The sequence below is a fragment of the Argiope bruennichi genome, chromosome 5 (genome assembly GCF_947563725.1).
Source record: "Argiope bruennichi chromosome 5, qqArgBrue1.1, whole genome shotgun sequence".
Classification (NCBI taxonomy): domain Eukaryota; kingdom Metazoa; phylum Arthropoda; class Arachnida; order Araneae; family Araneidae; genus Argiope; species Argiope bruennichi.
In genome coordinates, this window is record NC_079155.1 from 25,632,813 (window position 1) to 25,656,315 (window position 23,503).

At 28.5% G+C, this 23,503-nt stretch overlaps 1 long non-coding RNA gene across 1 annotated transcript in view; it reads left to right on the forward strand.

Annotated features, from left to right (window-relative positions):
• LOC129969711 (uncharacterized) overlaps positions 1–11,814 on the forward strand; it is a 41,134-nt gene extending 29,320 nt beyond the window's left edge. The window contains exon 3 of the long non-coding RNA XR_008784552.1: positions 11,701–11,814. This is a non-coding gene — a long non-coding RNA (uncharacterized LOC129969711). The remainder of the gene's footprint in view (positions 1–11,700) is intronic.
• The last annotated feature ends 11,689 nt before the right edge of the window (positions 11,815–23,503 follow it).

Genomic DNA, 23,503 nt, shown 5'->3' on the forward strand with positions numbered 1-23,503 from the left:
GAATTAACATCTATAGTCTAAATATACGTCAAATTTTGAGCCAAATTGACTGTCTTTTGGTTTGTATATTTAGAAATATATAAAAGCGATAACTCAAAGATGCAATGGCTGCAACTGTTGTTTATGTCAAATTTTTGCTTCAATCGATTGGGTAAAACACATCTAAAACACAAATTCGATTTTTGGATGCTATTAACAGCAGGCCAAGAGATCAATAGCCAAATAACTCGCCAAAACTGACATTATAGATTCAGTAAGAATTTTAAATTTATGCCAAAGGTTAATATTTCGTAACTGTTATTCGCCAATGTTATGTAAGGCGTTCTAGAGAATAACATCTTTATTAGAGTATATGTGAGAAACTTCAAAAGCGAATTTTATTTTATAATATTGCCACGAATGAAATAAGTATTAGTGTCTTAAGGTATAAGTATAAGGTTCTTGAGAGCAGAAGACACAAAAATATTCAGTCAGCAGAGACAGTTCTACCAATTTTTTAAAGCAATTTTTAGTACGACTTTGATTTAGATAGCGAATTTGGGAATTCAATATATCAACACTGCAATAATGAGAATTCAAAATACGAAATCTTTTAAATTGAATTTTTTTTTAAAAAGGTTCAAAAACTTTCAATTTCGGTTTGCAATGAACTAAAATAAATTTAAATTATAAATGATATTTAAAATTATTTAATTGGCACAGAAAATAATTGAAAATCCGACAAAATTCGTAATAAAAACGTTTCTATCAACCAGAGACCACTGCTTTAAAACAATTATTAGTAATTGTGATAGTTTGGGTTGCATAAAAGTGGTCGAATCACTGTGGTGGAATGAGTGGATCACTGTGGTGGAAAAGTTTGAATCAGTAAATAAATATTTTTCTGAAATTTTAAAATTTTGTGTAAAAATTTTTTATGTTATGATAGTTGTATATAAATTTCGAATTAAGAAACGAAGTCAGTGAACCAATCAGTCACAAATGAAATTTATTCTTTGGATAATATTGATGCATTATCTTTTTCTTTGTGCTAATGTTTAGATTCATACAATGTTAAACAAATAATATTATACTTATTTTAAGTTATAAAATAAATGATTGTACCTTTTATTCCCAAAAATACAAACTATTCACTAAGTATTTGAAAAATAAACGTTTTTGATGCATATTACATAATGAGGAATGAGAGGTATAAAAATTAAGCCAGAAAAGGCTATAACCGTAAGCTAACTAAATTATAATTTTAGAATAGGCGTGAATTGGCTGGGATACGGATATGAAAAAATAAATAATACTAATAATTATTATAACAACTTTATTTGTTGATATATTCTACTTAAAAAGAAACTCTTTGCAAAAATATAGTTCTTTCATCCTATTTAAAAGTGTCATTTCAATAAAGCAAAGTATTGCGATAAAACTAACATTTTACTTTCAAGAGTCGTTTGAAATTTTAAGCAACAACAACAACAACAAAATATATTGAAGAGATATTCTTTTAAGAGAAGAAGAAAAATCTTAGGAAAAAAGTATCTGGAACCTCGTTTTCTTAATTGGATAAATTAATTTATTTTTCACGTTTTTAGATAAATTAGTATAATAAAATCAGACAACATAATTAATTTGTTAAATTTTAGACTTAATAGTTCAGTAAAATCAATTAACTGAATACGTTCATTTTTTTTATGAAATTAGCTGTACTAAAATAGCTTTTCTTAAAAATTTCAACTGAAAAATGTAACGTGCAATAATTTTTAATATTAGCTTAGCGAAACCTATGAAATGATTGTTTCGAATTTTAAATCAATTGTAATCCTAGGGACTTCAATTTGAATAGAACAACTTCGGCCAAAGCGGGGGGGGGGGGGGGTAATTGCTATTGTACTGTTCTAGGGATTTTTAAAGTGATGGGTCATTCCATCCAAATACCGGGGTGTAATTTCCCCTCCACCTCCTTCCAGTATAAAATTGTAGGCTTTGGACCTGGCCACGAAGCCACAAATATTCAGCACAAAATACTTAAGAAGATACTAATTTTCACATGAGAGTTCTATGCTTCGTATAGTGTAAAAAAAAAATGTTTGAGGATTGAAACTAAAATTTAGTTCACAACCCTAATTTTAGTTACAATATGACACACCAAATTTCATTGACCCAAATCTTGATGCTTTTATTATTGCGTTTTCATATACGTGAAAGTACAGATAGACTGACGGTCAACTCTTTGAAGGTTGGCTCAAAATTATAGTCTGTGTATTTTCTGTAGGCGGTTCAAGATCACATTTTCTACCTAGTAATCGGTTGTCTGCCTCGGAACGCTGAGGCAGATAACAGTGTCACTTTTTTTTTTTTTTCCCCTTTCTTCACAGCATTTAAGGTATTCCGAAGGTAAGGTATTCCTGAGACGTACTGGTGTGGGAAAAAAGCAAGATTTGTCGAAACCATGGCAAAGGAGAAGGAGAAAGAGTGAAGAGTAGGGAAAACGAATGTCCTTGAAACGCCTACAGAAATTACACAGACTATAGATAAGAATTTGTACTTTAGGTGTTAAAACTAAAGTGTAGATTAAATGCTTAAGATAAAATACCTTTTTAAGTGTATAACAGCGTTTTAGAAGCTAAATCTGTCTACCATATTTTATCCATCTAGTTCTTTATGTTTTGTGCTTATCGTCTTTACTTGTATTTGGAGAGTCGGAGTGACAGACTTCCACTAAATGCATTCCATTCAAAATTTGATAGAATCTTTACATTTGGTGTCAACACCACGGAAAAAATTTCATCCTTCAAGCTCAAAACATTTTTTATTTATATTGTTCACAGACGGACAGACAGGCGATTGCTCTGTCCATATGCTCTCTTTGTATATTTCAAGCGCGAGGAAAAAAAAAAAAAAAACTCATTTCATTTTCCGACCGAGAAGAGAGGACGATGTTTCTAAAATCCTTTCTTTGCGATGAATCAGTCAGTCAGCTGCAGTTGACTTTATTGATGTGAAAATGTTCAGCATCTATCAAAAAGTGCAATTACTTTTTCTATCGCCCAATTTCTATAAAATCTCCCCAAATAAAAAAAAAATTAATGAGGGGTGAATTTTCCAGCTCTCTTTTCTTTGAGCACTCGGGAACCTAAACTTCAGTTGCAGTTTTGGACTTCCTAGTAATTCTCTCAAATATCCATATATTTAAAAAATAGAAGTTTTATCTCAAAAGAGCAGCGTTAACTTTCTGAAATTCTTTCTATGAAGGAATATATCCTTTTCTAACGGTAATTTGATTTATATGTGAAAAAAAAAGTGTATCAACTAAAGATTCTATTTATTTTTAGTGAAATATTCTTAAATTGAAATTTTAGGCATGATAAATATCATTATAATGAAAAATCAAAGTAGTCATGACAAAGGTCATGATAGCAATGTGAAAAATAGTTATGAAATGTATCATTGCATCTAATTGAATAATTTTTAATGTGATAAATTCATAATCAGAGCCTTCCTATCCAATCAGCTAATTGAGCTGTTGCCACATGCGTCTCTGATCCTAAAAAAATTATTTGTTTTAATTTTTAATTCAAAAAATTATAATTTTAGATATATTAAAAGTAAATTGATTTGAGTTAGGTTACAGAAAGGTCAATAATAACAAGGATAATTTCAGAGCGTCATTAGAACAATCTATGTTAGAAGATTTAAATGTGTTATCGATAAAATATGGCCCTTTAGAAAATATTGATCAAGCCAAAATTATCGATGCACTGGCCATAAATGAATGCTGTATAATATTTAGATAAACATATTCATATCATTCAAATAAATTATTTTAAATATGTTGTATTAATTTGTATTTTATGTTATCTGAATATATAAATTTCATTTTCTTGAATAATACTCGTCTTATATTATAAATTAAAATTCACATTTTTTATAATAAATAAAGAATTTTTAAATAAAATAAAATGTTTATATATGTGTTCAAACTTAAATTTAAATATTAATTATATTACTCTATTTTTGTATTAAATCATTATGGAGAAAAGAAGCAGAAAATCAACGGGAGCGGTCTCACCAAAACTTTCTCGCATCTCTCTAATAAAGGTGTTATCCCAGATAGCATTGGCGTACAATAATTACGAATTGTTAACCTTTGATCTGAATCTAGCATTTTTATTAAATCTGTTATATCACCCTTGGCGATATTTTTGGCGATTAATCCGTGGCATGCGGTAAATAGTATCCAAAAACCGAACCTGTGTTTTAGACGCGTTTTTCCCAATCAATTAAAACAAAAATTGAAAGAGAACTTTAGTTATAATCACAGAATCACATACCAAATTTGATATATTTAAGTCATTGTGTCTTTCATTTATCACGTTTACGTGTTTCTAAAAGTACAAACCGACAGATGGTTAATCCCTAGCCAAATTTCGCTCGATATTTTATATGTGTCTATACTATATATGTTAATTCTGAATATCATATTTTATGCATCTGTCTTCGTTTTGTAGTCATCATGTTAAATTATATTCAATTAGACAAACCTCTCCTGAGCGAATTTAGCTCAAAACTTGATAGAAATATACAAATTTGGTATAAATACCATATACCAGATTTCATCCATCTAGATCAAAACGTTTTTGGATTATCACGTACCAAATTCATTATATTTAAGTCATTGCGTCTTCCAATTATCAAGTTTACGTGTTTCTAAAAATACAGACCGACAGACAGTCAATCCCTTGTTGGATTTGATTCAAAATTTATTAGATGTCTAGACTACAGACGTTAATTCTGCGTATCGAATTTTACCTATCTACTTCCCTTCGTTTTGTAGTCATCGTGTAAAATTATATTTGAACAGACAGACTTCTTCTGAGAGAATTTAGCTCAAAACTTGATAGAAATCTACAAATTCGGTATAAACGCTGTATTTCGGCCGTTAGTTGAGTGTTTAGATAGATTAAATGTTTGGTGTTTAGATAGCTAGTGTCAGACTAGATTGAATCGTTTTTGAGTTATCTTGGTCACAGATAGAACAATATCCTCCCCCCCCCCCTTGTCGAACTCAGGAAGATCTAAAGCGTGTAGATTCCTCAAAACCTGGTGTTCGAATTTTTTTTGACGATACTATACTTTCTTTATACTACGTGTACTAGAAAGTAAAAGGCGACATTTAGTAATGTAATCATAAAAATATATCGTGACGCAATTAGATTTAAAAAAAGTTGGTATATATACATATTTGCTTCTCAGTTATTTTATTAATAGGCAGTATTTTCATGAGACTAAAGGTGTTTGAATTCGTGAAAATTGATTATAAACTCTAGCAACTAAAGTATTTGATAAAACCTTATTTTAAACTCTGATATTTAAAATTATCTGTTGTAAAACTTTATTTCTACTATGCACCTGATTTGATAAAAGTCGGCTTATTCTTATTCCCGGCTTAACCCTCTGCACAATTCTCAGTCCAAATCTAGTTTCTTCTGCCCCCCCCCTTTCACCTGATTCCTCCCCAGCTCTTGACCAACACTCATTTTCCTATCCTTCCCTTTCCCACTCCTCAACGAAGCAGGGAATTGTTAGAAGGCACAATGTGGGAAATCATTATCTTTTCACTTTTGTGCTAACAGTCCGCCCAACCTTTGTCCAAGCATTGAATACAAGATGTATGACCTCTTTTTGACATTTTACTGTCACAGAACATACAAGGGCGAGAAAGGGGAATTGAAACTTCAGGGACATGTATATGTTACCATTAAAGTAGATAACGCAGTTATTTCATAGAATACCTAGTTATTCCATGAAATAACTGATCGTGTCCGTTAAAGTGTGTAATATGTTATTCATTTGACACTTTAACTAGTTATTCTATGAAATAACTAGGTATTCTATAAATTAACTAATGGGAGACAGTTAAAGTGTAAAATAAACAATTTATCTAAAATGAAATTAAACTAATGATAGACAATTAAAATGAAAAAGAAGCAATTTATCTAATTTATGCAGCGTATAAGTGTTATTTATGGAAACGTACCATAAAATCATTTGTTACAACAAGGATTACTAAAATGACACTTGGAATGACAAAGAACATTATTTCTAAAACAAAAACATTTTTTGTTGACACACTGGGTTTTACACGAACATTTTTTAAATCCCTGACCAGTACCTAAACTTTGAGCTGTAGCAACCGACCGGAGCGATATTTCTACATCCGGTACTTCTTCGATTTTAATTAATTTTTGTTCGCAGAAACTAAACTGGGATCGGGAATATAATTGTTTTATGCAGTAGGGGTGGAAGGTAAATGTATTTGTCGTGCGAGATATATGATATACATTATTTTGCACTTTAACGGGCTGCAGATCGTTATTCTATGAAATAACTAGTAAAATCATGAAATACAAGAGAGTTTTACACTTTAACGGACACGATCAGTTATTTCATGGAATAACTAGGTATTGTATAAAATAACGGATTTCATACTTTAACGGTAACATATATGCTAAAGCTTTCTTCAGGAATCTTGTACTCTTAACTTAGCACTAACTCTAGTCGATGATACATTAGATATTTCGGGCATTTGTATTTATTTACTTTACATGCACATTGGAGCGCTTCATTTTAGTCTTCTTTCCCAGTTGTTCGAAAATGAGACTATCATTTACGATTATCACAACTTTTGAATTGTTAATTACTTCGCTGTTAATTATTTTGGGGTTTTCTTTCATCAACAATTACTACAGAATTTTTATTTACCATTCATATAATTACTTTGGAATTTTCATTGGCAATTCATATAATTATTTTGGGAATTTCATCTATTATTTCTATAATTATTTTAGGCCTATATTTACCATTTTTACAATTCTGCATCTCAGAAATAAACTATTATATTGCCAATTTTGGCTTTTCTATTGTATTTATATTATCCAGTTCAAATTTTCCAGGACCATTTTCGTAGTTGTAGTAGAAAAAAAAAAAAAAAATAATGAAATAAAATAACTCTTGTTAAAAATAAAACAGCTATTCCTTGTGCTTTGGAACTTTTTTTTTTTTTTTTACTCTCCTGTAAAAAGTTAAAATCTTTACTTATAAAAGTTTACTATAAAAAAAATACGCCACAAAATTATTTTATCGTTTTTCTTTATTATTGAAACACGGGAATGTATAACTGAATTTTTTTTTTTACTATATGATAAAATATTTATTTTGGAAATCGTTTGCCCTTATGAATAATTCTTGAAAAGCACATTAAACTAAACTCAGCGGGACGAGAGCTCCTGCCTACAGTGCCCATATCTGCTTTCATGACCGAGGGTCCTGGTGTGCAAGGCATATGTGGCCCCCCCCCCAGTGTTTAGGCCCCCAGTAGACATGAAAGGCTGAGTCGCCTTGCCTAGCCCAAGATCGAACCTCGGACTTGTGCGTTGGGAGCGCGAAGCACTATTACAACGCCACCGGGCTTCACATATGGCACATTAAATATTTTTTATTTCATTTTATTTATATGTAGAATTATAATGCCTATCAAGGAATTATTTGAACTTTTAATGCTATATAATTGTTATAATCCGATAAAAATAATAAAGTTTACTTTATTGGCTGTTCTAAATATTTAAAATGTTAATGATTCATTGCTAAGCAATTATCAATTATTTTAATAATATCTATCAAATGTCATATAAAACGTGTTATTTATTTTTTAGATTTCAGATAGCTCTTTGTTTTCCGACAATTCTGTCTAAACTAAAACGACCTATTTTTGATTGCTAAATGTTTAATTTGACATTTTTTAAACAATTTTATTTTAATAAATATCCCTTCGGATCAGAAAACAAAATAATTTTGCTTTACTGCTAATAAAGATGAATTTGTGCATGTCTATGTTGGTGGGCTACAGGCTAAATTGTTTGACCTATATTTATTAAATATGGCACATATATACATATTATAGAAATTGAACTTATTGAATCATAGAAATGTCTCCTTAGAGCAATTTTTTAAAAATTTAACTAATCTCTTCGCATACAATGACGAGTCTGAGTCGCATATCAAATGACTGAATTTTTAATTCTAAATCAGCAATAACGTGAAAGTATTAAGTAATTTAAAATGCAAAAATCAATAAAAAAAACACCGCAATATCTCAAATACCCTTATATTATTAAAAAAAAATCAAAATAATAATAAATTTCCCAAATAGGATATGTCATCTGATTAGGAAATTAAATAAATTCGTTTGTCAAGGGGTTAAAAATGAAGCAAAATTTTGATATTTTCTCTCTATTATTCAAAAAAAAAGCATTATAATACAAAGCTAGTTTTAGAATCGTTTCGAAAACTTAATTTTTTTTAATGATACGATTTTAATGAATCATTTAAATTTTTCCTAATTTTTGGCTATTTTTATTTACTTATTTGCCTGCTTTCGGATTAGAAAATACATTGCGATTCATATACGTTCAAATTCAAACCTTTTTCATTGTGCAATCAAATATTTAATCGCATGATTTTCTTCCATTGTTGAAAGCTAAGGAAAGATAATTAAATACACAGATATTGAATATATTTGGAAATATATTTTAATATCCTTGTAGTTTACAAAATGAATAAAAAAGTGAATTTGCAATACCACGGAAATTGCGAGATAGATGAACCGAACAATTGCTATGATATCATGGGACTGGTCTTCATTATCAAACTTCATCTGCTCAATGAGCAAAATATAAGTAAGACAATTACAAATAACATGGTTTTAATGCTTGATATTTTGACAGATAAGCATGATATGACGTCTAAGAGATTTAAATGTAATGGCCCCTATCAAACCAGCTGGTCGCTAAAGGCGATTAGCCTCTCATTACTTCCGCTGCAGAATTCACAGATTCACAAATGTGTGAGCCAAAACAGTCCACTGTAATCCGCAGCAAGGTCACACAAAGTAACAGATACCTTATTATAATCGGGAAAATATTTATGTCTACTAAGTGAATGAATTTTTCCGAAATTTTGTTCCGGCGAATAATCTCAATAGATAGGTCGCGAATATCATTTTTATTACTGAGGTAATTGCCTGCCGACGTGTGTAGCACGTCGTAGGCGATTTTGTGACAAAAGTATTTTGACGTACGTGGTACGTTTTTCCATCTCAAGTGGTTAATATTATTGTATTATTCGAAAGAAAAATATAATATTATGCAACATAGAGCATTGTCTTTTTCACAATATTCTTTCTAATTTCTTTCTTTCAATTGCTAAATTATGTGATCTTTTTTCTAAAAAGATAGTTCTGTGTCGCATTTACATTTCAATACATAAATAATAATAATAATAATTTAAAAAAAACCCGTATTCAACCCCCCCCCCCCTCTATGCTACAAGTCACAAAATTCTGAAATTTTATGGGATTCCGAAATACATGGGGGAAAAAAAATGCTCAGTACTTGTGATGTTTACGGTTTTGATCAAGATTCACGATTTTAGGGCCCCGGGGGGGGGTAAATCTCTTATTCGAGTGTATGCAAGAAAGTTAGTATTAAAATAATAAAGTAAGTTACTATTCAAAATACAATTAACAGAATAACCAACGATAAAAAAGATATGTTTTTTTTTTTCTCTTCTTATTTTTCTCAATTTTTTTCTTTCTTTTAAATTTCGGAAAGCATACACTAATTCTTTTACATTGCATTTATATAAAACTTTTTTTATTTTCGCATTCAAAAGCATTATGCAACTTTTTAGTCTATTTTTATTTATTTCTCAGTTCTAAAATATTTTTAAGATCTTATTTATAATGAAAAAATATCATTATTTTCCAGAATTTCGAAAAGTAATGGCATTCAATTTTTTCTCAATACTTAAGTATATTACAATGAAAATAAATTCTCTATAATTTTTGAACTCATATCCACTTATATGCTTATTTTAGATTCATTTTATGCAAAGATCTTTTTTTCTGAATATACTGAATTGCGATTATGATTGTCGGATCACATACTATTTTAGAAAATATTTTAAAAAACAAATATTTTTAAGTTGTTTTATTATAAAAGCAATTTATTTTCTATCTCCAACTAGATATTTTATATCAAATAAAATATCTAGTTGGGAAAAAAAATTCCTCTTTACTTGCAATTCTAATTGTAAGGCTTTTTGTAGCAGAGAAAGTCAAATTTCTTTAAATATGTTTTTTTAAACAACTTATGCTCACAATAATAGCTAATTTTTCAACAATATAAATAAAATAATACGCTAAGCATATTTTTTCAAAAAAAAAAAAAAAAAAAAAAAGAAAGAAAGAAAGAAAGAAAAGAGAGAGAGAGAAAGAAAAAGAGATTTTTTTTTTTTTAATGAAAAATAGTAGAATTCGATTTCAGTCAAGAAAGTCATTGAACCAGGAATTCTACTTGAATATTTTCCGTGGGCGTTGCCCCATTCAGGATCATTTTGAGCCTGCAGAACCACAAGAAAGTTTCCCTTATTAATATTGTTTTTTAATAGGGTGAGGTCGAAAACTTTGAATCAAGTTTGAAGGTCTTCAAGCATACATTGGAAGCAGTGGGGATTTTTTGTTGTATTTTAAATAGTTTCTCATAGGTATGCTGCGGTCGGACTGGAAAATACTCCATAGATTGTCAACCTAGGTTAAATAAAAAAATAAAATTGTGTAAGTCTTAATTTTCGATTGTAACTGGATTAAGGTAAATAGTGTGGAACCAACTCTAAAAGCAACCATTTTGGGATACAGATATTTTTGCAAAATATTGAGGACAGAATTCAATTGCAACAATCTTACAATATTAATTATTGCATAATATAGTAGTTATGAAATCGAATTGAATTAGTTTAATATTCTGTAGCCAACCGCACTTTAATAAACAGTAAAGGTTAAAAAAAAAACCTGTAAAATTCATACATGTCTCTAAATTTACTATTCAAAAAAATTCAGAAACAAGACCTGATTTTAATAAAAGCAGATTTCGTCTCATTTTTAATAAATTTTTTAATAGCTTCAAAATGTAAATTTTCTTTACTGCATGAAAAGGGTGGAGAACAAACTTGAAAGAATTATTATAATCAGAATGATTTCCATTTCTAATTATGTATGCTTTTCTTTATTATATATATATTTTTCTTTTTTCCAATTGACCTACAGCGTATTTTTTATTAATAATTTTTTAAAAATAATCTACATATTCATTTAAATCACTTTTGTAATATTTTTTTAATGAAATATTATAAAAGTTATTAAAAGATTATGTAGAATGCTTTAAAAAACAAATCAAATATCAATTAGTTATATAGAATATTTTTAAAAAGTAGTCCAAACATCAATAGGTGAAACTATGTAACACAGGTACCAAACGATGGCGGTTTGTTTTCTCAGAAATTAGCAACGCTGAAGAAATATTCACCCAAAGATTATATTTATTTTAAAACTGTTTTATTCATTAATAACCTAAGTTTTCAAACTTCAAAACATATTTCAGATTTGTTGTTATCATACATATCGGTATCTATTATATAAATATCTATATTATTATCTAAATAACGGACTTTTTCATATTTATTTAGCTTTGATTTAATTAACAGACCTACTTATATTTCATTCTTTGTATCCTAACTATATTTTATCTCTCAATTGTATTTCAAATTCTCTGTCATGCCTACAATTTTGTTTCATTATTTTTTTTCTTTCAGGATTTTCAACTTTTGGTTACAACGGATCGACAAAGACTTGGACTGATCAACTTGGGACGATTAAATAAATAAATAAATAAAAAATACTTTTCCTTAAAAAAAATTGAAATAATTTTTTTAAACATAACTGTATAAAATATAACTATGAATAAACATTTTTAAATGTTTTTTGACGTACTATCAGGTATTAAATTCCTGATTCTTTTCCTTCAAACTCCTTTCGTTTGCATTTTTTATGCGATTTATTATTTGTTAGTTTGCAATTTGTATATTATATCACGATATGATACTTTTGTTTGAATTACTGTATTTAGTGGACAGCAGCTAATATACTACTATATTTTTTAATTGTTAATATTTTCCGTTGGAGTTTTTTTTTAAATGTTAAAGAAATCTGTAGAATGTTTAACTGAAAATTGATAAATAATAGTATGCTATTACAGCAACCAAAAAACTTTCGCAGCTTCAGTCATAAAAATTCTTAGAATTAATTTTAAACAATTTATTAGTTAAAAAAGTTTATTAGTTTAACTTAATTAAAAAAAAGTCTATACTTTTTTTATTTCCAATAATATATATAGTGCTTGTATACTGTAACTTGTATAACAAATTTTCTGACTAAAAATAGATTATATTGATTTCAATTTATTGATGGTTTTTTTTATATATATTTACTTATTAGAGCAGATATATCCGATGCTAAACGGGATAAAAATGTCTTCCTATTTTGTATTTATAAAAAAGTTAATTAGAAATTCTGAAGGAATAATTACTTAAACTTTCTTTATTCTCCTCATAATCAAGCAAAACTTTAAGAACAAATAACATGATAAAAAACTACAATTATCACTTTAGAGCCGTTTCTGGTGTGTATGTAGTGTAAACATAATTTGGAAATAGTAAAAATATATGAAAAAATAGCACACCATAGAATATCAATGTGCTGGTTTTTATCTACATAAAATATTACATATTTTTTAAAAAAAATATGTAATATTTTATGTGAAAATTACTGATATGCACAAAAGCAGTAATTTAATATTATCGAATTTTAATATTATAAAAATAAGAAAAATGATATTTAATATTACTATAGATGTACAGCTTAATGTACATGTATAAATGTACATGTTTTAATTCTTATTATAGATGTGCAGCTTAATGTACATGTATAAATGTACATGTTTTAATTCTTATTATAGATGTGCAGCTTAATGTACATGTATAGATGTACATGTTTTAATTCTTATTATAGATGTGCAGCTTAATGTACATGCATAGATGTACATGTTTTAATTCTTATTATAGATGTGCAGCTTAATGTACATGCATAGATGTACATGTTTTAATTCTTATTATAGATGTGCAGCTTAATGTACATGCATAGATGTACATGTTTTAATTCTTATTATAGATGTGCAGCTTAATGTACATGTATAGATGTACATGTTTTAATTCTTATTATAGATGTGCAGCTTAATGTACATGTTTTAATTCTTATTATAGATGTGCAGCTTAATGTACATGCATAGATGTACATGTTTTAATTCTTATTATAGATGTGCAGCTTAATGTACATGTATAGATGCACATGTTTTAATTCATGCATTTTTGAAAATTCTGTCTATTTATTAGGAAAACTGAATGATAACATTATAGATATGAATGAACTACTAATGCTAAATAATATCCAGGCCCAGTCCGTCATTGATTGTAATAGAGAAAGATTTGAAGATTGAAGAAATTGGATGGCATCACAAACGAACTTATGAAGAAAGAAAATTAATACGCGCTGAAGGTAATCAGTTTTTTACAAGACAGCGAGGATATGAAGTCAGAACGAAATAATATTGTACGAGAGAGTGGGGTAAAAATAAAAATCACATAGTTGGCCAGGAGCCAAATCTGAGCTGCGCCTTGAGAAGCCAAGTCACCACCTAATGGAATGGAAGAAAAAGTCGATTACCGCTTTCATTGTAATAAACACAAGCATTATTTTGGTAATAACACAATGATTTTTGTTTTATTGTGTACGAAAGAGGGTAGGCACAACACTTCCTAAAAAAATACATATAGGATGATGAATGAATGTGAATATGAGTTATATTAACTGATAACTAATACATTCCCTTTCAACATATCCTCAGTTTAAGTAAATAACTATTAATATCCATGACCATAAGATTAAATCAATAGCAGCAAATTTTAATTAATTAACATCGGGGATTCTAATCAGCTAAGTTCGGATACTCCTTCAAAATCCTCATTTCTGATGTAATTACTGATACATTTTTAGGCCATTCAGTGTGTAGTCACGACCTTTATCAGCTTCTTACTGACCCATTTCTGTCTTCCATCTTTTTTTTTAATTATTATAATTATTTTCAGTTTGGTTATTCATAATGGTTTGTTCAGTTTCGAAACATAATCAAATAAGATCAGAAATGAGAGAGAAAAAATTATTAATAATTTTTTTTTGAGGTGCAAGATCTGTGCAACTCTATTTTGGTTCCGCTGGTGTGGTATGGGAATCTGAGGGGGGAGGATCCCAGCTCAGATATTGTTCTCATCAACCGAGTGTGGAACAAAATGATGAGATCCCTTTCAAAATAGCTCTAATGTTGCTTTAAAACAGGACTATAATATCATTGAAACTAAAACTGAAACCGCTACTATTTTAGACGCAATCGGCTAACGCAAAGAAGCACAAAATGCCTTATCAATTATCATCACATTACTACGAAGCTAAACACAAAACGCGGCACAAGGCAAGCAATCCGAGGTGCTTTTGTTTATAAGTTTATATGTATGTATATTTTGTATATGTGTGCAAAACAGAGAGAGAAAGTTTACATTCTATAAATAGCCTTTCAGTTATGAAAAATAGATTTATAATTATCAACTGAAATATCTTTCCAGAGTAGACACATTCTTTGGAAAGAGAGAGAGAGAGGAAAAAAAAAAGTCTGATTTTTGTTAAAATGGCTTCTATTTACTGAATATATTCATACAATATTGAGCTATTCACGACGAAATAAGACGTATTTAGCTTAACACAATGACTAAATACTTCCTAATTCTGATATTCGTCACGATTTAAACGAAGAAAAAGCGAACGGAATTAAACGTGAATATTAAGCGCAAGGTTCGTGCTTGTTGCTGAAACATTTAATAATCTGACTTAGATCAAAACTTCTGCTTTAAGCGTTTGAATTTTTTTTTTTTTTTTTCCTTTTCCTGTTTTAAATAAAAGATAACTTTCTTCGCCCAAGGAAAAATGTAAATCGTGGGAAAGCCGACTTTTAATCGCAAAAATATCCTTATTATAGAATTTTGAGAAATGAAGTGAATATAGCAAAAGACAATAGATATGTCTTTTACTTTCAGCAGCATATGCACTCTCACATTCTTTTAAAATATATATATAATTAGCTTTTTGCCAAAAAATACTTGTTTATAAGAAGAAATAGCGGGAATTATTTCCCCAAAGCTTTCTCGTCCTTACATTGCACTGGCGTACAATAGTTACGAAATATTAACTTTTGGTATGAATTTAACACTTTTACTGAATCGTGTCGTTTCCCTGGCATGCTGTTAATTCTACCCAAAAATCGAATTTGTGTTTAGACACGTCAACTCAACCGATTAAAATAAAAATTTGACACAAATTTGCACTTGTAGCCACAAAATCATATACAAAAATTTATATATTTAAGTGACTGCGTTTTTGAATTATCGCCGAAAGTACAGACCGACAGATAGTCAACCCGTTGTTGGATTTGGTTCAAAATTAGACAAGTGTCAACACTATAGATGTTAAATCTGTACACCGAATTTTATCCATCTAGCTCTCTTCCTTTTGTAATTATCGTGTTAACTTGTATTCGAACAGCCAGGCAGATTGACTTCCTCTGAATAGATTTTGCTCAAAATTTGAAGGTAATCTGTAAATTTTTTGATAAGGGCATATGCCAAATTTCAACTGTCTAACTTAATTTTTTTTTTTTTTTTTTTCAGTTTAGGGTGGTCTAAGACGTGTAGATTCATTAAAATCTACAGTTTGGATTTTTTTGGCGATTGTTATACTTATATGAGAAAGTATTAAAGGAGGAAAATATATACTGAATATTTTTTCATCTTAAAAGTTAATTAATTTTCGTGTTACAGAATCTTAATTCGTTAAATAGGATGTTGAGGGAAGAAAAGAAGACAAATTAAGAGTAAAAGACTTAAGAAAAGACTTTAGGAGAAAAATAAAAAGTAAAAGACTTTAGAAAAGTTTTGTTATATAAAAAAAACTTTATTTAAAACTAAACTATTAGAAAAGAAGAAAAATTAAGAGTAAAAGACTTTAGAAAAGACTTTAGAAGAAAAATAAAAAGTAAAAGACATTAGAAAAGACTTTAGAAGAAAAATAAAAAGTAAAAGACTTTAGAAAAGTTTTGTTATATAAAAAAAACTTTATTTAAAACTAAACTATTAGAAAAGAAGAAAAATTAAGAGTAAAAGACTTTAGAAGAAAAATAAAAAGTAAAAGACATTAGAAAAGACTTTAGAAGAAAAATAAAAAGTAAAAGACTTTAGAAAAGTTTTGTTATATAAAAAAAACTTTATTTAAAACTAAACTATTAGAAAAGAAGAAAAATTAAGAGTAAAAGACTTTAGATGAAAAATAAAAAGTAAAAGACATTAGAAAAGACTTTAGATGAAAAATAAAAAGTAAAAGACTTTAGAAAAGTTTTGTTACATAAAAAAAACTTTATTTAAAACTAAACTATTAGAAAAGAAGAAAAATTAAGAGTAAAAGACTTTAGATGAAAAATAAAAAGTAAAAGACATTAGAAAAGACTTTAGATGAAAAATAAAAAGTAAAAGACATTAGAAAAGACTTTAGATGAAAAATAAAAAGTAAAAGACTTTAGAAAAGTTTTGTTATATAAAAAAAAACTTTATTTAAAACTAAACTATTAGAAAAGAAGAAAAATTAAGAGTAAAAGACTTTAGATGAAAAATAAAAAGTAAAAGACATTAGTAAAGACTTTAGAAGAAAAATAAAAAGTAAAAGACTTTAGAAAAGTTTTGTTATATAAAAAAAAAACTATATTTAAAACCTTTTTATCACTAACCAGTTAGCTTCTACGATCCCAAAGTCAATACTGTGTATAGTAGAAAGTGTGTATTCTGTGGTTCAGTTCTTTACAACAAGCGAACATATTTAAAATTCGCCTGTAAGTTTAAAGGAATAGGATTTTCATATTTGAAGCATTATATTTTTCTTTTGATTTTTATATTATTATGTAATTTAGAAGTTATAGTGTAGTTTTTTTTTTTATTATTTTTTATTTCTTTACAACAAGCGAACATATTTAAAATTCGCCTGTAAGTTTAAAGGAATGGAATTTTCATATTTGAAGTATTATATTTTTCTTTTGATTTTTATATTATTATGTAATTTAGAAGTTATAGTGTATTTCTTTTTTTTTTATTATTTCTTTACAACAAGCGAACATATTTAAAATTCGCCTGTAAATTTAAAGGAATAGAATTTTCATATTTGAAGCATTATATTTTTCTTTTGATTTTTATATTATTATGTAGTTTAGAAGCTATACTATAGTTTTTAAATTTTTTATTATTGAAAGGATTTTATTGGAGATTTTATAATCCTTTTTCGAAAATATTAAATAATTTCAAAACTGAACATAATTTGAATTCAATAAAACCGCTACATAACTTATGTGCATATATATGAATTATCAGGCCAAAAGTTTAAAAAAAAATGACAGTTAATTTGTAAAAATTAAAGAAACTTTTTGAGAAACATAAAATTGATATAATTGAAAAGCAAATTAAATTTTTTTAAGTAACATAAAAATGCTTTTAGATCAAAAATATACCGAAAAATTGAAGAAAAACATTAAAATTTTACTTAATTAAAATTTTGGAAGGCTCTTTCTTAGTAAGCATTAATTTGTCATCTATCTTTAACTAAACTCTATAGAAACTTCTGCAAGACTATCAATATCCTAGTTATAAACTTTTAAAAATTTTCAAACAATTAAATAAAAAGTCTGATTTATTAGCTGTTTCTGAAAATAACAAATCCAATACAATTCTTGCAAAATGATAGTCAACATCACTTAAGACCTCAAATTTTGTAGGATCCAAAACTATATAAACTATGAGTTCTCAGGCAAACCTGCCTCAAATGTTTTCAACTTTATTCCTTTAACTTCCAACAAATAATCTCACAAATTTTGGAAATATATAGGCCTTAATTATTTAAATATAGTGAAAATTTATTAGGATAAGTAATTAAGAAAGAATTTGATAAGAAACAAAAATTAGACTAGAGGATTCTTTAAATTTCAATTTAATTGAAACTTCAAATTCCCTTAAATTTCAATTTATGTTGTCAAACGATACATTATGGAGTTTATCGTTTTCTTTGATTATGGTGCTATATGAACAACATCTATTTTGAAACATAGTTTTAAAAATATTTTTTTCTCTTGGAGCATGGTTAAATTTTTTCGCCCATTTGCTTTTAAAAATGGCGTAGACACACTAATGTTTTCTCCTAAAGCCCCTCCCCACCCTCCTGCGAAAAAAGTGGTGGGGGGGGGGAGGGAAATGGCGCTCGAGTCCTTGTCTCCTCTTATATCACTGAACTGAAAGTCAAAAATTGTAGTCATAAAATGTCCTATGACAGTTCAACATATTTTAAAAGAATGTCCACAATTTAAAACAACACATCAGCTGTTTTCATTCTCCCCTCATCAAATTAAAAGGAATTATTCATATAATTATTCCCTATCCCCACCTTTTTAAAAAAATGATTTACTTTTACTTATAAAAATGATTACTTTTTATTTTACTGATTCTTAAATAACTTTTAGATTGCATTTTACCATATGACTACTTTTAGCAGATTTTATAGGTTGACAGGTCCTGGAAATTTGGCGTAATTTAGAAACAAGATTTAAAATAAGATTAACTCTCACCATAGGTTTGGCACAGTTTAATCATAAATCTGTGCGCCAATAAATTCATATGTATCAAAAATCATAAGCGCCAATAAACTCCATCAAACCAAACCAAATAATAAACTGTACAGCTTGTTTCTCAGATATATATTGAATTATTCGCTTGAGAGCATATATGCAGTTTTAAAGCAATCCCTTTAATAGCAGAGTTGCGGGGGAAAAAAATGGCGGTAGTAACAGTTTTTGAAAGAGGCATACTCTTAAAGTAAGAAATTTGAGCTGTGGCAGAATACAAGCAAGTACAACCGTGTTCAAGACACCAAGAGCAGAATGTTGCTTTTGAGAGTAGAATGGTTCTTTGACATTCGTTCTCTCCGTTCTCCTTCCTTTCGTCCCCTTTAACTGCCTCGTCCCTTTGTTTGGCCTTATCCTTTCCCACCCCTTTAATTTTAACTGCCCATCTACTGCTTTCTCAATGTCGGTCTCACAGCTTGAAAATGTTCTTTCACCCCCCAACCCCCTGGAATACTTTGTTGAATACACGAAGAGAGAACAAATTCTCATGATGCCTCAGAGAATACTTTTTGGGTCTTACAACTAAGCCAGAAATTCCAGACACACCTGATATTCGTTTTATTTTAGGATTTTAGCCATTTTGGAGTGAAGTCTTTGGAGTGCCAGTTTAAGAAAAAATCATTTTCTTGCATAATGGAAAATAATAATAACAATAATAAATAATTTTCTACTTTGCAGTCAAATATAGAAAAATTTTGATGTATTTCAGGTATACTATTAAAAGTTTCGAAAGGATGTGAGCAAATAAGTTGTACACTTATTAAAGCTAAATTTTTTCGAAAGTAAATATTACATAGAAAATTGGAAAAAAATAAGCATGAAAGGGAATGAAATAAAGATGATAATTCCATAGTATTCAACGCAGGTAGCCTTTTCTGCAGAGATAGAGGGGAAAAAATAACGCTATACTATAAATATTATGCGATACTTTAAACATACAGGTTAAGAACTGGTATAAAAATCAACCTATAAATTCTGTATTATATCTCTTGGTATATAAATATATTTTATAATTTTTTCAAAATGCATTATCACTAGAAAAATTAATTATGTTTGAACATACATATCAGAATCAGTTGAATGCGAACTTTCATCGAAAAACTCTTTTGTACAATCATCCTTATCACTAAAATCACTTTCTGCTTCATTTAAAAGTGTCTGGAACACTGCTTCATTATAGGATCAGTAAATTGGATGATATTTCGGGGCCCAAGTTTTAGCGCCATCTGCTCAGCCTTGTTTATTACTGGTACACTTACAGGGAGGTGCGGTCTTAGAGACCGCGCTGAAAGAAATAACTGAATTATTTTAAAAAGCATCCCCTGAAATCGGTTGAAAAAGTGCACTTGTATTGAAGGTCACAAAACAGGAAGCTACAGGGTCAATCCATTTAACTGAACTTAAAATAGAATAGGGGTGACCGAAAATCCATCGCTAGTGGTCTCAGAGACCGCACGTCCCCAGTTAAGGGTTACATGGTGAAGGCAAGGCGTCTATTAAGCTATCTATTAAAGGCTTTTTCAAAACCTAAAAACTGTAAATTTTGTCTCTTATCTGAGGATTATCTTTTCATATCTGTATACTCGTTTACAACAGCGAAAAATAAAATCAATTTGAACCAATTTTCTTAAGAAATGTCTACGATTTGCGTTAACGTTAATGATTCCTGCATCTAAGTTGGGTATTGCAGAATTTATTTTAAAATGTGAACAGTTTATATCCTTTAACTTACTTTTTCTCAAATAAATTCTTGAAACATTATATAAATGGAGGGCTTAGCACTCAGTAAGAAGTGAGAAATTACATATTACGCAATATGTTCAGTATGAAAACTTTGTCTTCTTGTATTGGTGGACAAAGAAATTAATTCATAGAACTCTGGCTTTTCTGGCCTATCTTTCCGCCACATTAGGCAGGCTACTCTGGAGTGTACTGTATATAATTAAAATTTACGAAATAAATATGCTGTGCAATTTTACTCCCCCATAGCTATTAGGACTACAATAAAAATTCAATTTATCTATTAAAAAAAACTTTTAAAAGGGTAGAATAAGACAAAAATGGCAATTTTTAAATTGGAAATGGCAGCAAAAATTTATTTTTAATATTTTATAATAGTTTAATGAACGACACATAATTAATAAATGCGGGTATGATTAATCCAAAAATATCAGGAAATCGAATTTGTATTTTGGCATACTTTTTTTTCTGACCTATTAAAATCAAAATTTGGCACAGAACTCTAATTGTTATCACAAGATCTTTTTGATTTTACGCATTTGTTATTTTTTTAGCTAAAGTTCTTACAAAGGACACACCGATAGACGGTCAATCTCTTGATGGACGTGGTTTCAAATTTAATATAAATCTTTAGATATTAAATCTTTAATGCAACTCATTAGATACTAAATCTTTAATGCAAATCTTTAGATATTAAATGCTTTAGATGTTAAATCTGAGATCCAAATTTTATCCATCTCGCTCTCTGCGCTTTGTAGTTATATCGATAACTTCTATTCATATAACCAAACATGCAGACCCCTGAAGGATTTCGTTCAAAATTTGATAAAAGTCTACAAATTTGGGATAAAAATCGTATACCAAATTTCATCTGTCTAGCTCAAAGCATTTTTGAGTTATTTTTTTGTCACAGACAGACGGAAGTATTATTTATCAATTGATTGGTATAACTCAATGATTAAAAATTCCTTACAGCAAGAAATTTGCAAGGAGAATATTAGTTATTATGGGAACAAAAATTTTTATTCTCTGATGAAGTTTGATCAATTTAGGTATCATAATGGCTGATATTCTTGCTATAAGATTAAACAACCACTGCTGAAAAGAAAGTCAAAACGGAAGCGAAGAAGTAACAAGAATTCTGCAACCAGTTCACAGCTTAGAAAAAGACCACCCTCGAAACACAATCCGTGGAACTTACCTGACCGCTCAGTTGAGAAATCTGAACTGCGAGGTCACTTCAATTCAAGTACAGATCAGGTCGACCAGCAAGTCAAAATATTAATTAAAATGAAAATATTTAAAATAATTTTAAACTATTTAAAAACTTGTTTTTATTAGGCCATATTTTTGTTCGTTTGCTCGCATTTAAAATTGAAACAGCTTTTCACACTTTACTTTTTTTAAATTTTACTGACATTTAATATGATATCTTTATTTTTTTGGTTAGATATATTTCGAATTCCTTTTCTTCTTTCTTTTTTTAAAATTTTAAATAAATGCATGTTTTAATGCATTATTCATTAAAATAAAATTCATAAAATTTAAAGCAGAAAACAGGATTTCTAAACGAAAAATTCGGCAATTTTAAACTTAATAAGTCGATATTTCAATAAGGAAAGGGCAGTTTTATTTATTATTTATTAAATTTCTGTTTAAAAATCAGAATAATTTTAAAACCTTTTATCTTTAACTTAACAATTTTGGAGAAAACGCAGAAAAATGTGATGACTCAAAAGTATAAGTTGCTTGATAAATTTGCTCCGCTCTGTCATCAAATATGTGAAAACTAATAAATAACTCATTGTAAGTCTTAAAATATATTTTGTTTAATTTCAAAACTAATTCGGAATTCTTATTCTTTTGAAGAGCTTTTTTCACTTTATCGGTAAGGGTGTATATATAATATAATATTAATATATTATATTATATTGTATTATGTTCTGCTGTGTTTTATGTTATACTAGCCGCCTTTGGCGAAAAGCCGGTTCGCCAATCTTAATGTTCGTTTAAATTTTAATAATTAAATAGATTGAACCGGAGTTTAACCCCCTTCTTCGCCAAGTTGCGATAACGCTCCAAAGCTGGCAGTCTTTATTATGCACTATAATTGAACATCTGCTCCTTTGCTTTTGAACATTTCGCAAGGTCGTTGTTGGCGATTTTTAAAAATTGCTCCAAGCAGGAGGTTAAACTCCGGTCGTACCATTAAATATTTTACGCAATTCCAACTTTAATAGATTCTTCGGCAAAATATTTTAAAACTTCAAATTTTGATAGTCATATAATTCACTCATAATATTATAAGGGCCTTCAGTCATAGCCTGATATGTATCCCTCTAATTTTCTGTTACCCCTCGTAGAAATTATGCTTTAAATTAAAGTGTAAATGATTAATCTGCAATTAATATAATAATATTGTTTACTGAAACAAAGCATTTTTTTAATACTATGATTACTGATAATAGAGTCACTGAGCGTTTAGACTTTATGGGCACTAAAGAATATCTTTCTTAATTTATGTAATATCTCAAGAATTTGTCAACAAAAATTTCTCAGATTCGTCATGAACAGATCGATTCATTAACAATGTTTAATTTTAAATGCATCAAACACTAAAAAATAAAATGAATCGTTTAAAATAATCGGTCGAAAACAGGTTAAAAAAAATACTTAAAAAACGATGTACTTAAAACTATAAGCATATACAAAAAAGTATATAACTAACATAAATACAATTTAATTACAAAAGCATCCAATTAATCTAAAAATAATTTAAATCATTGAAAATAGGTTAAAAGAAACTACTTAAAAAACAATGTACTTAAAACTATAAGCATATACAAAAAATATATAACTAACATAAATACAATTTACTTAAAAAAGCATGCAACTAACCTAAAAATAATTTAAATCATCCGTTGGTTGCCATGTCAACAGTCAGAAAACAATGCGCATGCGTGAATTTTCTTCGCCAGTTACGTTAACGCAAGTGCGTGAAT